Source organism: Rattus norvegicus, chromosome X (assembly GCF_036323735.1).
Source record: "Rattus norvegicus strain BN/NHsdMcwi chromosome X, GRCr8, whole genome shotgun sequence".
NCBI lineage: Eukaryota > Metazoa > Chordata > Mammalia > Rodentia > Muridae > Rattus > Rattus norvegicus.
In genome coordinates this window covers 26,672,728-26,686,408 of record NC_086039.1, presented here as the reverse complement: position 1 = coordinate 26,686,408, position 13,681 = coordinate 26,672,728, and the positions used below count along the sequence as shown (strand labels likewise).

At 38.6% G+C, this 13,681-nt stretch overlaps 1 pseudogene; it reads left to right on the top strand.

Moving 5' to 3' along the window:
• The window catches only part of LOC102547980 (uncharacterized), a 148,224-nt pseudogene that overhangs the window by 67,393 nt on the left and 67,150 nt on the right, over window positions 1–13,681 (top strand).

The following is a 13,681-nucleotide window of genomic DNA, read 5'->3' as shown; positions in this document are numbered from 1 at the left end:
AATTTAGAACCACGTCTCACCAATCAACCATTGGCTCACACAAACCTTACATTTTTCTCCTGTGCTTTTAGTTGGAACCTCTTTTACACCCCACTATGGAATTAGTCCATCTGATATTCCTAACACTCCTATGAGATCTACACAATTATTATTCCCCCTTTATAGACTGAAAAAGATAGAATATAATTCACATAGTCAATTTAAGGAAACTATATAGGTATACTGGTCATCATAAACTGAAGAGCCTTTATATACTGGCAGGACTTCCTGGTCCTTAATTATCAGCTAGATTAACATACATGGAAATGTTATCACCAAATTGCTAAATCTTATGTAATTATCCTCTGTGGCATTCTTTTTCTTGTGAAATTAAAAATTACTAATAAAAACTACATAAATATCAAGTACTTGCCTCAATCTCTTCTACAAAGTTCAAATATGTCTGCCAAATATAAGAGAATGAATTTAAAATTTCATGTGTTTCTATGACTGCCAGAGAGGAATGACTCATCATGAGCAATGACCCAGGGACGTTTTGTCTCAAAGGACCAAAGAGGCTACTGTTCTTCTCGTATGTGAGAAAGTTTCAGAAAAATAATATATTTCATTTTCTTTTAATTTAGAAAGATTCCACATGCAGTATAATTTCATTATTGTTTTCCATTTGATGTTTTCATCATCCTTCCACACCTGCATAGTCAAATGCATATGTATTTGCTTGTGATCCCCAAACAATAAAAATCTTAAAACCTAGTTAATTATAGTAACACAGATCATGAAAATTATAACAAAACAAAGATATAAGAGGTTTAAAATAAGTGTTGTGTTTCCCAACTACTCCCTGTCATGAGGTTTTCCCTGAAATGTAGTGGATGTACCTAGTGAAACTCCATTAGAAAAAAACTGACTTTTTCCCCAGAAGGCATCAAATGCAAATATGTTCTCAGTTAGTGGTGATTAACTTTGGTTACTACTTTGCTACAGAATGTCTATTGTCTGGTGTGAACATGTGTGCATGCTGTCAGTTTCTCTGCATTGCAGGAAGGAGGTAAGTGAATACATGTCATTTATAACTGAGTATTTCAAAATCTCTCATAGTCTGTACCTTGTGGTCTTGTATGACACTTTGTTAATTATTATCTATTGCAAGAAGAACAAAATAATTTTGTAATATGGCTTTAATGAGGTAGTAATTTGTGTGTAAATAATCTTTCTTTTTTTCGTTCTTTACATTCCAAATGCTGCCCCCTTGAGTCCCCTCTTCAGAGTCAGTCCCCCAAGCCTTTAACTTTCTCTAAGAAGTTGCCACACACACACACACACACACACACACACACACACACACACACACACACACCTGTATTCCACTACCCTGGTGCATCAATATTCTCCAGGATTCCTTCTTTCACTGAGGCACAAGGCAGCCCTATTGGGGAACTGATACTACAGTTAGGTTACATCTTTAAGGACAGCCTCTACTAAAGTAGTTGTAGGACACACATGGACATGGATCTGCTAGTATGCAACATATGTATTTAGTGCCTTAGCCTATCCCATACATGCTCTTTGGCTGGTGGTTCAGTCTCTAAGAGTTCCCTGGAGTCCAAGTAAGTTGACACTGTTAGATTTCAGTGGCATTCCTATCCCATTCTTGGCTTTCAATTCCTCCCCCAAACTCTTACATAAAAGTTCCCAACTTTTAGCCAATAATTGTCTATGCATATCTGCATCCATTTCATTCATCTGCTGGGTAGAGCCTCTCAATTCACATTTATGCTAGGGTTCTGTCTGCAAGCATAACAGTATCATTAATAATGTTAGTAATTGGTACTTCCCATTGGGATGCATATCAAATTGGGTCAGTTAATGGTTAGCCATTTCTTCAGTTCTGTTTCTTCTTTCTACTTGCCTTTATTTTAGACAGGAGAAATTTTGTGTCCAAAGTTTTGTGGGTGGGTTGGTGTATATTAGAGATTCCATACCTTTTTAGAGACACCATTACCAAGGCAACTCTTACAAAAGACACCATTTAATTGGGGCTGCTCTAGGGGGTCAGAGATTCAGTCCATTATTATCAAAGCAGAAAGTATGGCAGCACCCAGATAGTCATGGCACTGGAAGAAATGTGAATTTTATATCTTGTTCCAGAGGAAAACAGGAGAAGACTGCCTTATTCCTGGCAGCTGTGAAGAGTGCCTCAAAGACTATTCCCACAGTAATGTACTTCCTCCAACAAGTCCACCCCAACTACTACAAGGCCACATCTCTTAATAGTACCACTTCCTGGGCCAAGCATTTTCAAACCACAATAGTTGGTATCTTTATCTGACCACTGAGGGTCTTTCTTGGCTACAGGAGTTGGTCTTTTCACTTTCCATGTACTGATTGTTAGGCATCTTGCTTAAGGTTAGCTGCATTGACTCCTGGGAACCTTCAGTATCTCAGGTCTCCTGGACTTTCTAGAAATTCCCCACACAGACCCACTCCTAGGAGCTGGAGATTTCTATTCAAATTTTTGTGCCTATGGCCTTCTGTCCTGTTTCTTAATCACCTGATCCTGATACCAATAACTCTCTCCTTCACCTCTCTCATCAAATTTCGTTCCCTCTGTCTTCCACTTATGTCTGTATCATCTCCACTTCTAATAGAGATTTAAGCATCTCTGCACGGACCTTTTTGTTTAACTTCTTTGGGTCTGGGGACTAGATCATGGCTATCCTGTACATTATGTCTATTATCCATCCACCAGTGAGTACATAAAATGCATGTCCTTTTGGGTCTGTGTTATCTCATTCATGAAGAGGTTTTTAAGTTACAACCATTTGCCTGCAACATTCAAACGTCCTTGTTTTTAATGGCTAAAAAAAAATCTATTGTGTAAATGAACCAAATTTTCTGTATCTTTCTCTTGGTTACAAACATCTGCACTGTTTTCAGTTCCTGAATAATACAAATGAGCTTGCTATTAACATAGTGGAGTAGGTGTTCTTGGGATCTGTTAGATAATCTTTTGGATATATATGCAGGAACAGTATAGCTTGGTTTTCAGGTATGTATTTCTAATTTTCTAAGAAACTGTCAATAATTTCTAGAGTGTTTGTATAAATTTGCAATTCCATCATAAATGTAGAATTTTCTCCACATCCTTGACAGCCTGAGATTCCACTTTACTCTAATCAGAAACAACATTTCTTTAGGAACTATTTCATTTCTACAATCCTTTATTAGAATATTAATAGTAGATTTCCACTAAGTCCACGAACTATCTAATATCAGGTACCTGCCCACTTAAGCAGTGTTATTTATGCATTTATCTCTTAAAGTGGTCGCTGAGAACAGTAAAATGTGTCTGATTCCTCCCATAAACTCTGTTACATTTACACCAATATACTTTTCTGGTATGTCACTCTAATTTTAAGGACTAGCTATTATGTGGTTTTGCTGGATATATTTCTCCTCTAGTAACAATTCTTGCATCTAAAAATTACCATTTTTGCTAGAGAGTAGAGGTGCAATTGAGCCAAAATAAAAAATAATATAAATAAATAAACAAACAAACAGCTACAGAAATATTTTCAGAAAATAACAATGAATCAGATGCGAGTTTTGGTGTTAAACTCAATTAATATATCTGGAAAAATACTCTTGTACCTAAGGTTCATGTAACGTTTTGAAAGGTAGGGCTGAAAGTCTCTACCAGCCAGAGTATCAGGGTGTTAGCTATGAGATAGTGTCTCAGTTATATTAATAGCCATACTGATTAAAATCTCACCAATATGACTGCCCAAACTTGAGAAGAATGAGAGTGATACAAAGAAACACGTCAAACAGGGTGGCCACAAACTCATGACACTTTAACCCTATAAAAAGAGTCAGAGGCAACTCAGTAAAACCTCAGAAAGGCAAAGAGAGATAAGGTTATTCCACAAAGAGGCAGGCATATCAGGCCCAAATGATAAGCCTTGAAACATAGGTGCCTTTCATTACAAGGACTGAACAAGCTACACATTTATATGTGTTTAGCATTTAGTAAAAGAAGAGACTGAGAATGTATAAGAAAGGGTTGAAGACTATCTGAAGGACTTTTCAGGAAGAACGGGAATAAATGTATAATATTAGAAATTAAAGAAAAGTCTATGCAGTTGCAGAATTGAAACATAAAATAGGAGGATTTTTTTCATATATGTTACTTACCAAATTTAAATAAGACCAGATTAGAAATTTTAAAAGATACATAATTTCTAGTGTAATGAAAGCAATCTTTAAAGTCCCAAAGTATAACAAGCAAACAAAATCAGGCACATTAAGTGCATGTTTCTATGAGTCTTTCAAATAAAAGGTAATGATAATAATCTACAATTTTTTCAGAACATTAAAATAGAAGGACCAAGTTTTTATATTTCTGATGATGCCACTATTATCCCAAACCCAGACAACACAAAGACCTAACAAAATTATAGACAAAATTTTCCATGCTTATAGACGCAAATGTTTTGCAAAATGCTTTGTAAATTAATAAGAACAAAGCATAATATTGTTCACTGCATTCATTTGGCTCCATGAATTTGCAGCCAGGCTTGACAGAGAAAGTTCCAGGGAATCCAGGGTTCCATGCACAGAGAAACCCTCTCTTGTAAAACCATACAAACAAGCAAACCAAAGTACAAAGTATAAAGTACTAAGTACTATGTTGGTTGCTGTAATTTTTTTATTCATTTTTCCACCTGATTCTGTTTTTAGTATTATTTTGTGGTTCTGTAGTTATAATGTCATTTGTTTTCTTCCTTTACTATCTTGGATCTGATTATTCAGGTCCTCAGTCTGAAAAATTTCTTCTGGTTTCCCACATATATATGGTTTTATGGACATGAAGAATATTAATATAGTCTTTAAAAGCATCACGTGCTTTTCCTAAGTACAGTAATTTAGGTTCACATTCATTATATTTTAGAACTTTAAGACTTGAGGTAAATGGTTCGATGCTGCATAAACTTTTACATTTTACATTGAGAAATCAGCTGATATTATGATGATGTTACTCATGGATTTTCTTTGAACATACAATCTCTTCTATGGTTCTGCATATTTAGTGTTTATATTATGATGTCATAAGTGTTTTCCTTTCTACTACTATTTGATATTCTTGCAAATGATTAAGTCAATATAGGTTAACTAGTTATTAAAAGAAGAAAAGGCCTATGAAAACAAAGGTTATATCATGTAAATATTCTGAGAGTTCACCATTTACATTTTAGTGGTCTGCTGTTCTAAGCTAATGAAGCGCCCACCTCCTCCAGCAAGGAAGACGCAACACCGTTGATCCACTTGGACTTAAGCTTTGTACAGGGTGATAAGCATGGATCAATCTGCATTCTTTTACATGTTGACCTCCAGTTGAACCAGCACCATTTGCTGAAAATGCTATCTTTTTTCCATTGGATGGTTTTGGCTCCTTTGTCAAAAATCAAGTGACCATAGGTGTTTGGGTTCATTTCTTGGTCTTCAATTCTATTCCATTGGTCTATCTGTCTGTCTGTGTACCAATACCATGCAGTTTTTATCACTATTGCTCTGTAATACTGCTTGAGTTCAGGGATAGTGATTCCCCCTGAAGTCCTTTTATTGTTGAGGATAATTTTAGCTATCCTGGGTTTTTTGTTATTCCAGATGAATTTGCAAATTGTTCTGTCTAACTCTTTGAAGAATTGGATTGGTATTTTGATGGGGATTGCATTGAATCTTTAGATTGCTTTTGGTAAAATGGCCATTTTTACTATATTAATCAGGCCAATCCATGAGCATGGAAGATCTTTCCGTCTTCTGAGGTCTTCTTCAATTTCTTTCTTCAGAGTCTTGAAGTTCTTATTGTACAGATCTTTTACTTGCTTGGTTAAAGTCACACCGAGGTACTTTATATTATTTGGGTCTATTACGAAGGGTGTTATTTCCCTAATTTCTTTCTAGGCTTTTTTCTCTTTTGTGTAGAGGAAGGCTACTGATTTATTTGAGTTAATTTTATACCCAGCCACTTTGCTGAAGTTGTTTATCAGCTTTAGTAGTTCTCTGGTGGATCTTTTGGGATCACTTAAATAAACTATCATATCATCTGCAAATAGTGATATTTTGACTTCTTCTTTTCCGATCTGTATCCCCTTGACCTAATTTTGTTGTCTGATTGCTCTGGCTAGAACTTCAAAAACTATATTGAATAAGTAGGGAGAGAGTGGGCAGCCTTGTCTAGTCCCTGATTTTAGTGGGATTGCTTCAAGTTTCTCTCCGTTTATTTTAATGTTAGCAACTGGTTTGCTGTATATGGCTTTTACTATGTTTAGGTATGGGCCTTGAATTCCTATTCTTTCCAAGACTTTTATCATGAATGGGTGTTGAATTTTGTCAAATGCTTTCTCAGCATCTAATGAAGTGACCATATGGTTTTGTTCTTTCAGTTTGTTTATATAATGGATCACGTTAATGTTTTTCTGTATGTTAAACCATCCCTGCATGCCTGGGATGAAGCCTACTTTATCATGGTGGATGATTTTTTTGATGTGCTCTTGGATTCGGTTTGCCAGAATTTTACTGAGTATTTTTGCGTCGATATTCATAAGGGAAATTGGTCTGAGGTTCTCTTTCTTTGTTGGGTCTTTGTGTGGTTTAGGTATAAGAGTAATTGTGGCTTCATAGAAAAAATTCGGGAGTGATCCATCTGTTTCAATTTTGTGGAATAGTTTGGATAATATTGGTATGAGGTATTCTATGAAGGTTTGATAGAATTCTGCACTAAACCCGTCTGGACCTGGGCTCTTTTTGGTTAGAGACCTTTAATGACTGCTTCTATTTCCTTAGGAGTTATGGGGTTGTTTAACTGGCTTATCTGTTCCTGATTTAACTTCGATACCTGGTATCTGTCTAGGAAATTGTCCATTTCCTGTAGATTTTCAAGTTTTGTTGAATATAGGCTTTTTTAGTAAGATCTGGTGATTTTTTGAATTTCCTCTGAATGTGTAGTTATGTCCCCCTTTCATTTCTGATTTTGTTAATTTGGACACACTCTCTGGGTCCTCTCATTTGTCTGGCTAAGGGTTTTTCTATCTTGTTGATTTTCTCAAAGAACCAACTTATGGTTCTGTTGATTCTTTCTATGGTCCTTTTTGTTTCTACTTGGCTGATTTCAGCTCTGAGTTTGATTATTTCCTGCCTTCTACTCCTTCTGGGTGTATTTGCTTCTTTTTGTTCTAGAGCTTTTAGGTGTGCTGTCAAGCTGCTGACATATGCTCTTTTCTGGTTCTTTCTGCAGGCACTCAGCGCTATGTGTTTTCCTCTTAGCACAGCTTTCATTGTGTCCCATAAGTTTGGGTATGTTGTACCTTCATTTTCATTAAATTCTAAAAAGTTTTTAATTTCTTTCTTTATTTCTTCCTTGACCAGGTTATCATTGAGTAGAGCATTGTTCAATTTCCACGTACATGGGGGCATTCTTCCCTTATTGTTATTGAAGACCAGTTTTAGGCAGTGGTGGTCCGATAGCTCGCATGGGATTATTTCTATCTTTCTGTACCTGTTGATGCCCGTTTTTTGACCAATTATATGGTCAATTTTGGAGAAAGTACCATGAGGAGCTGAGAAGAAGGTATATCCTTTTGCTTTAGGATAGAATGTTCTATAAATATCCATTAAGTCCATTTGGCTCATGACTTCTCTTAGTCTGTCGACATCACTGTTTAATTTCTGTTTTCATGATCTGTCCATTGATGAGAGTGGGGTGTTGAAATCTCCCACTATTATTGTGTGAGGTGCAATGTGTGTTTTGAGCTTTAGTAAGGTTTCTTTTACATATGTAGGTGCCCTTGTATTTGGGGTATAGATATTTAGGATTGAGAGTTCATCTTGGTGGATTTTTCCTTTGATGAATATGAAGTGTCCTTCCTTATCTTTTTTGATGACTTTTAGTTGAAAATTGATTTTATTTGATATTAGAATGGCTACTCCAGCTTGCTTCTTCTGACCACTTGCTTGGAAAATTGTTTTCCAGCCTTTCACTCTGAGGTAATGTCTGTCTTTGACTGAGGTGTGTTTCCTGTAGGCAGCAGAATGCAGGGTCCTCGTTGCGTATCCAGTATGTTAATCTATGTCTTTTTATTGGGGAGTTGAGGCCATTGATGTTGAGAGATATTAAGGAATAGTGATTATTGCTTCCCGTTATATTCATATTTGGATGTGAGGTTATGTTTGTGTGCTTTCATTCTCTTTGTTTTGTTGCCAAGACGATTAGTTTCTTGCTTCTTCTAGGGTATAGCTTGCCTCCTTATGTTGGGCTTTACCATGTATTATCCTTTGTAGTGCTGGATTTGTAGAAAGATATTGTGTAAATTTGGCTTTGTCATGGAATATCTTGGTTTCTCCATCAATGTTAATTGAGAGTTTTGCTGCATACAGTAACCTGGGCTGGCATTTGTGTTCTCTTAGGGTCTGTATGACATCAGTCCAGGATCTTCTGGCCTTCATAGTTTCTGGCGAGAAGTCCGGTGTGATTCTGATAGATCTGCCTTTATATGTTACTTGACCTTTTTCCCTTACTGCTTTTAATATTCTTTCTTTATTTTGTGCTTTTGGTGTTTTGACAATTATGTGACGGGAGGTGTTTCTTTTCTGGTCCAATCTATTTGGAGTTCTGTAGGCTTCTTGTATGCCTATGGGTATCTCTTTTTTTAGGTTAGGGAAGTTTTCTTCTATGATTTTGTTGAAGATATTTACTGGTCCTTTGAGCTGGGAGTCTTCACTCTCTTCTATACCTATTATCCTTAGGTTTGATCTTCTCATTGAGTCCTGGATTTCCTGTATGTTTTGGACCAGTAGCTTTTTCTGCTTTACATTATCTTTGACAGTTGAGTCAATGATTTCTATGGAATCTTCTGCTCCCGAGATTCTCTCTTCCATCTCTTGTATTCTGTTGGTGAAGCTCGTATCTACAGCACGTTGTCTCTTTTGATTTTCTATGTCCTGGGTTGTTTCCATGTGTTCTTTCTTGATCGCTTCTATTTCCATTTTTATTTCCTTCAACTGTTTGATTGTGTTTTCCTGGAATTCTTTCAGGGATTTTTGTGTCTCCTCTCTATGGTTTTCTACTTGTTTATTTATGTTTTCCTGGAATTGATTCAGGCATTTTTGCGATTCCTCTCTGTAGGCTTCTACTTGTTCTCTAAGGGAGTTCTTCACGTCTTTCTTGAAGTCCTCCAGCATCATGATCTAATACGATTTTGAAACTAGATCTTCCTTTTCTGGTTTTTTGGATATTCCATGTTTATTTCGGTGGGAGAATTGGGCTCTGATGATGCCATGTAGTCTTGGTTTCTGTTGCTTGGGTTCCTGTGCTTTCCTCTCACCATCAGATTATCTCTAGTGTTACTTTGTTCTGCTATTTCTGACAGTGGCTAGACTGTCCTATAAGCATGTGTTTCAGGAGTGCTGTAGACCTGTTTTCCTGTTTTCCTTCAGCCAGTTATGGGGATAGAGTGTTCTGCTTTCGGGCGTGTAGTTTTTCCTCTCTACAGGTCTTCAGCTGTTCCTGTGGGCCTGTGTCTTGAGTTCACCAGGCAGGACACTTGCAGCAGAAAATTTTGTCTGACCTGTGGTCCCGAGGCTCAAGTTTGCTCACGGGGTGCTGCCCACGAGCTCTCTGCCGTGGCAGCAAACAGGAAGATCTGCGCTGCCCTTTCCGGGAGCTTCCGTGCACTAGGGTTCCAGATGGCGTTTGGTGTTTTCCTCTGGCGTCCGAGATGTGTATGCAGAGTGCAGTCTCTTCTGGTTTCCCAGGCATGTCTGCCTCTCTGTAGGTTTAGCTCTCCCTCCCACGGATTTGGGTGCAGAGAACTGTTTATCCTGTCTGTTTCCTTCAGGTTCCGGCGGTGTCTCGGGTGCAGGGGTCATGCCGCTCCTGGGCCCTCCCCTACGGGAACCCAGAGGCCTTATACAGTTTCCTCTTGGGCCAGGGATGAGGGCAGGGTTGGACAGTGTTGGTGGTCTCCTCCGCTCTGCAGCCTCAGGAGTGCCCACCGGACCAGGCGGTGAGGTCTCTCTCCCAAGGAGTTTGGTAGCAGAGAGCTGGTGCGGGCCGGGATCCGCGGGTGTGGGACTTCCGGTAAACCCAGGAAGTGCCGGTCCTAGAGGAATTTTGCCTCTGTGTGTCCTGAGTTCCCCAGGCAGGTTTCTTGCAGCGGAAAAGTTGGTCCTACCTGTGTTTCCAAGGCTCAAGTTTGCTCGTGGGGTACTGCCTAAGTCCTCTCCACGGCGGCAGCAACCGGGAAGATCTGTGCATCTCTTTCCGGGAGCCTCCGTGCACCAGGGTTCCAGATGGCGTTTGGTGTTTTCCTCTGGCGTCTGGATGTGCGCAGAGTGCAGTCTCTTCTGGTTTCCCAGGCGTGTCTGCCTCTCTGAAGGTTTAGCTCTCCCTCCCACGGGATTTGGGTGCAGAGAACTGTTTATCCGGTCTGTTTCCTTCAGGTTCTGGCGGTGTCTCAGGTGCAGGGGTCCTGCTGCTCCTAGGCCCTCCCCTACGGGAACCCAGAGGCCTTATACAGTTTCCTCTTGGGCCAGGGATGTGGGCAGGGGTGGGCAGTGTTGGTGGTCTCTTCCGCTTTGCAGTCTCCAGAGTGCCTACCTGTCAAGGTGTTGAGCTCTCTCGCTCACGGGGTTTGGGAGCAGTGAGCTGGAGGCAGGGAGCACGAGATTGGGACTCCCGCTAAAAATCGGAAGTGTCCAGTCCTAGAGGAATTTTGCCTGTGTGTCCCATGGCCACCATTCGGGTCACTTGCAGCAGTTGGTCTTACCTGTGGTCCCGAGGCTCAAGTTTGCTCGTAGGGTGTTGCTTAGAACCAAGAGCCTTCCTGACACAGAAACCTAAGAGCCATCAGGGGCAGGGTCCTTCCAGTCTCTGCCTGCTTTCTTCCGAAGATGAAAGCCAGTGGCAAGGAGTGTGGATACACCTAAGAGCAGAGGTAAGACCACCACTTCTGCTCTGAAAGACCCACCAGAAGCCCTCGGGACACAGGAACCAAGGAGCAGTCTGGGACAAGACACTTCTGGTTTCTGGTTTCTGCCTGGGATCAGGCTGACCTAGTCCCACAGCTCTCTGTACCCAAATCCCACTGGGAGAAGAAAAGTCTCCCAGTGCTGATAAACAGGCTTACTGGAGGGTCAAGCCACTGACAGAGACAACAAGAACAACTAATACCAGAGACAACCAGATGATGAAAGACAAGAGCAGGAACTTATGCAACAGAAAACAAGACTACTTGACATCATCAGAGCCCAGTACTCCCAACAAAGCAAATACTGGATATCCAAACACGCCAGAAAAGCAAGATTTGAATTTAAAATCACATATTATCATGTTGACAGAGGACTTTAGGGAGGGCATTAATTACCCCCTTAAGGATATACAGGACAACACAGGTAAGTAAGTCAAAGCCCTTAAAGAGAAAACACAAAAATCCCTTAAAGAATTACAGGAAAACACAAACAGGTAAAGGAATTCAACAAAACCATACAGGATCTAAAAATGAAAATAGAAACAATAAAGAAATCACAAAGGGAGACAACCTTGGAGATTGAAAAACTAGGAAAGAGATCAGGAGTCATAGATGCAAGCAATACCAACAGAATATGAGAGGTAGAAGAGTGAATCCCAGGGGCAGAAGATACCATAGAAAACAGTGGCACAATCATCAAAGAAAATATAAAGTGCAAAAAGCTCCTAACCAAAGCAATCCAGCAAACCTAGGACTCAATGAAAACATCAAACCTAAGTATAATGGGTACAGAAGAAAGGAAAGATTCCCAACATAACGGGCCAGTAAATATTTTCTACAAATTTTTAGAAAGAAATTTCCCTAACCTAAAAAAAGAGATGCCCATAAAAATACAAGAAGCCTACAGAACTCAAAATAGACTGGAACAGAAAACAAATTCTTGTCACATAATAATCAAAGCACCAAATGCATAAAACAAAGAAAGAATATTAAGACCCCAAAGGGAAAAAGGTCTAGTAACATATAAAGGCAGACCTATAAGAATTACACCAGACTTCTCACCGAGACTATGAAAGCCAGAAGATTCTGGGCAGATGTCATACAGACCCTAAGAGAACACAAATGCCAGCCCAGGCTACTATATCCAGCAAAACTCTCAGCATAGATGTAGAAATCAAGACATTCTATTACAAAACTCATTTTACACAATATCTTCCACAAATCCAGCCCTACAAAGGATAATAGATGGAAAACTCCAAGATAATGAAGGAAATTATAACCTAGGAAAAGCAAGAAAGTAATCTTGCAACAAACCCAAAAGATGAGAGCCACATAAACAATTCCACCTATAACAATGACAACAAAAATAAATGAAAGGAAAAAACAGGATATTACTAAATATCTGTTATCATCAAGAAACTCAATTTTTAATAAAAAGACATAGACTAACACATTAGATAAAGAAAGAGGACCCAGCCTATTGCTGCATACAAGAAACACACTTCAGTGAAAAACACCGACACTATCTCAGAACAAAAGCCTAGAAAATATTTTTCCAAGCAAATGATCTCAAGGAACAAGTTGGAGTAGCGAATCTAATATCCAACAAAATCGACATTCAACCAAAAGTTATCAAAAAAGATAAGGAAGGACACTTTATATTTATCAGAGGAAAAATTCACCAAGGTGAACTCTCAATCCTAAATATCTATGCTCCAAAACAAGGGCACCAACATTTATAACAGAAACTTCATTAAAGCTTAAAGTACACATTGACCTAACACAATAATAGTGGGAGATTTCAGCACCCCACTCTCATCAATAGGCGGATCAGGGAAACAGAAAGTAAACAGAGACATAAAGAAAATAACAGAAGTTTTGAATCAAATAGATTTAACAGATATCTATACAACATTTTATCCTAAAACAAAAGAATATACCTTCTTCTCAGCACCTCATGGTACTTTCTCTAAAATTGACCACAAAATCCATCAGAAAACAGGCATTAACAGATACAGGAAGACTAAAATAATCCCATCCATCCTATCAGATCAGCACAGACTAAGGTTGGTCTTTAATAACAACAAGAATGACAGAAAGCCCACGTATATGTGGAAGCTGAACAAAGTTCTACTGAATGATATCTTTGTCAAGAAAAAAATAAAGACAGTAATTACAGACTTTCTTTTCAGAATTGAACAAAAATGAAGAGAAAATATACCGAAAATTATGGTACACAGTGAAAGCAGTGCTAAGAGGAAAACTCATACCTCTGAGTGTCTGCAAAAAGAAACTGCATAAAGCATACACTAGCAGCTTGACAACTCACTTAAAAGTTTTAGAACAAAAAGAAGCAAATACACCCAAGAAGAGTAGATGACAGGAAGTATTCAAACTCAGGGCTAAAATGAATCAAGTAGAAACAAAAATAATTATAACAAAGAATCCACAACAAGGAGATGGATTTTTGAGAAAATCAACAAGACAAGTATTCCCTTAGCCAGGCTAAACTGTGGGTACACGGAAAGTATCCACATTAACAAAATCAAAATTGAAAAGGGAGAAATGACAACAGCATCTGATGAAATTCAAAAAATCATCAGATCCTATTAAAAAGCCTATATTCAATCAATCCTGAAAATTTGGAAAAAACG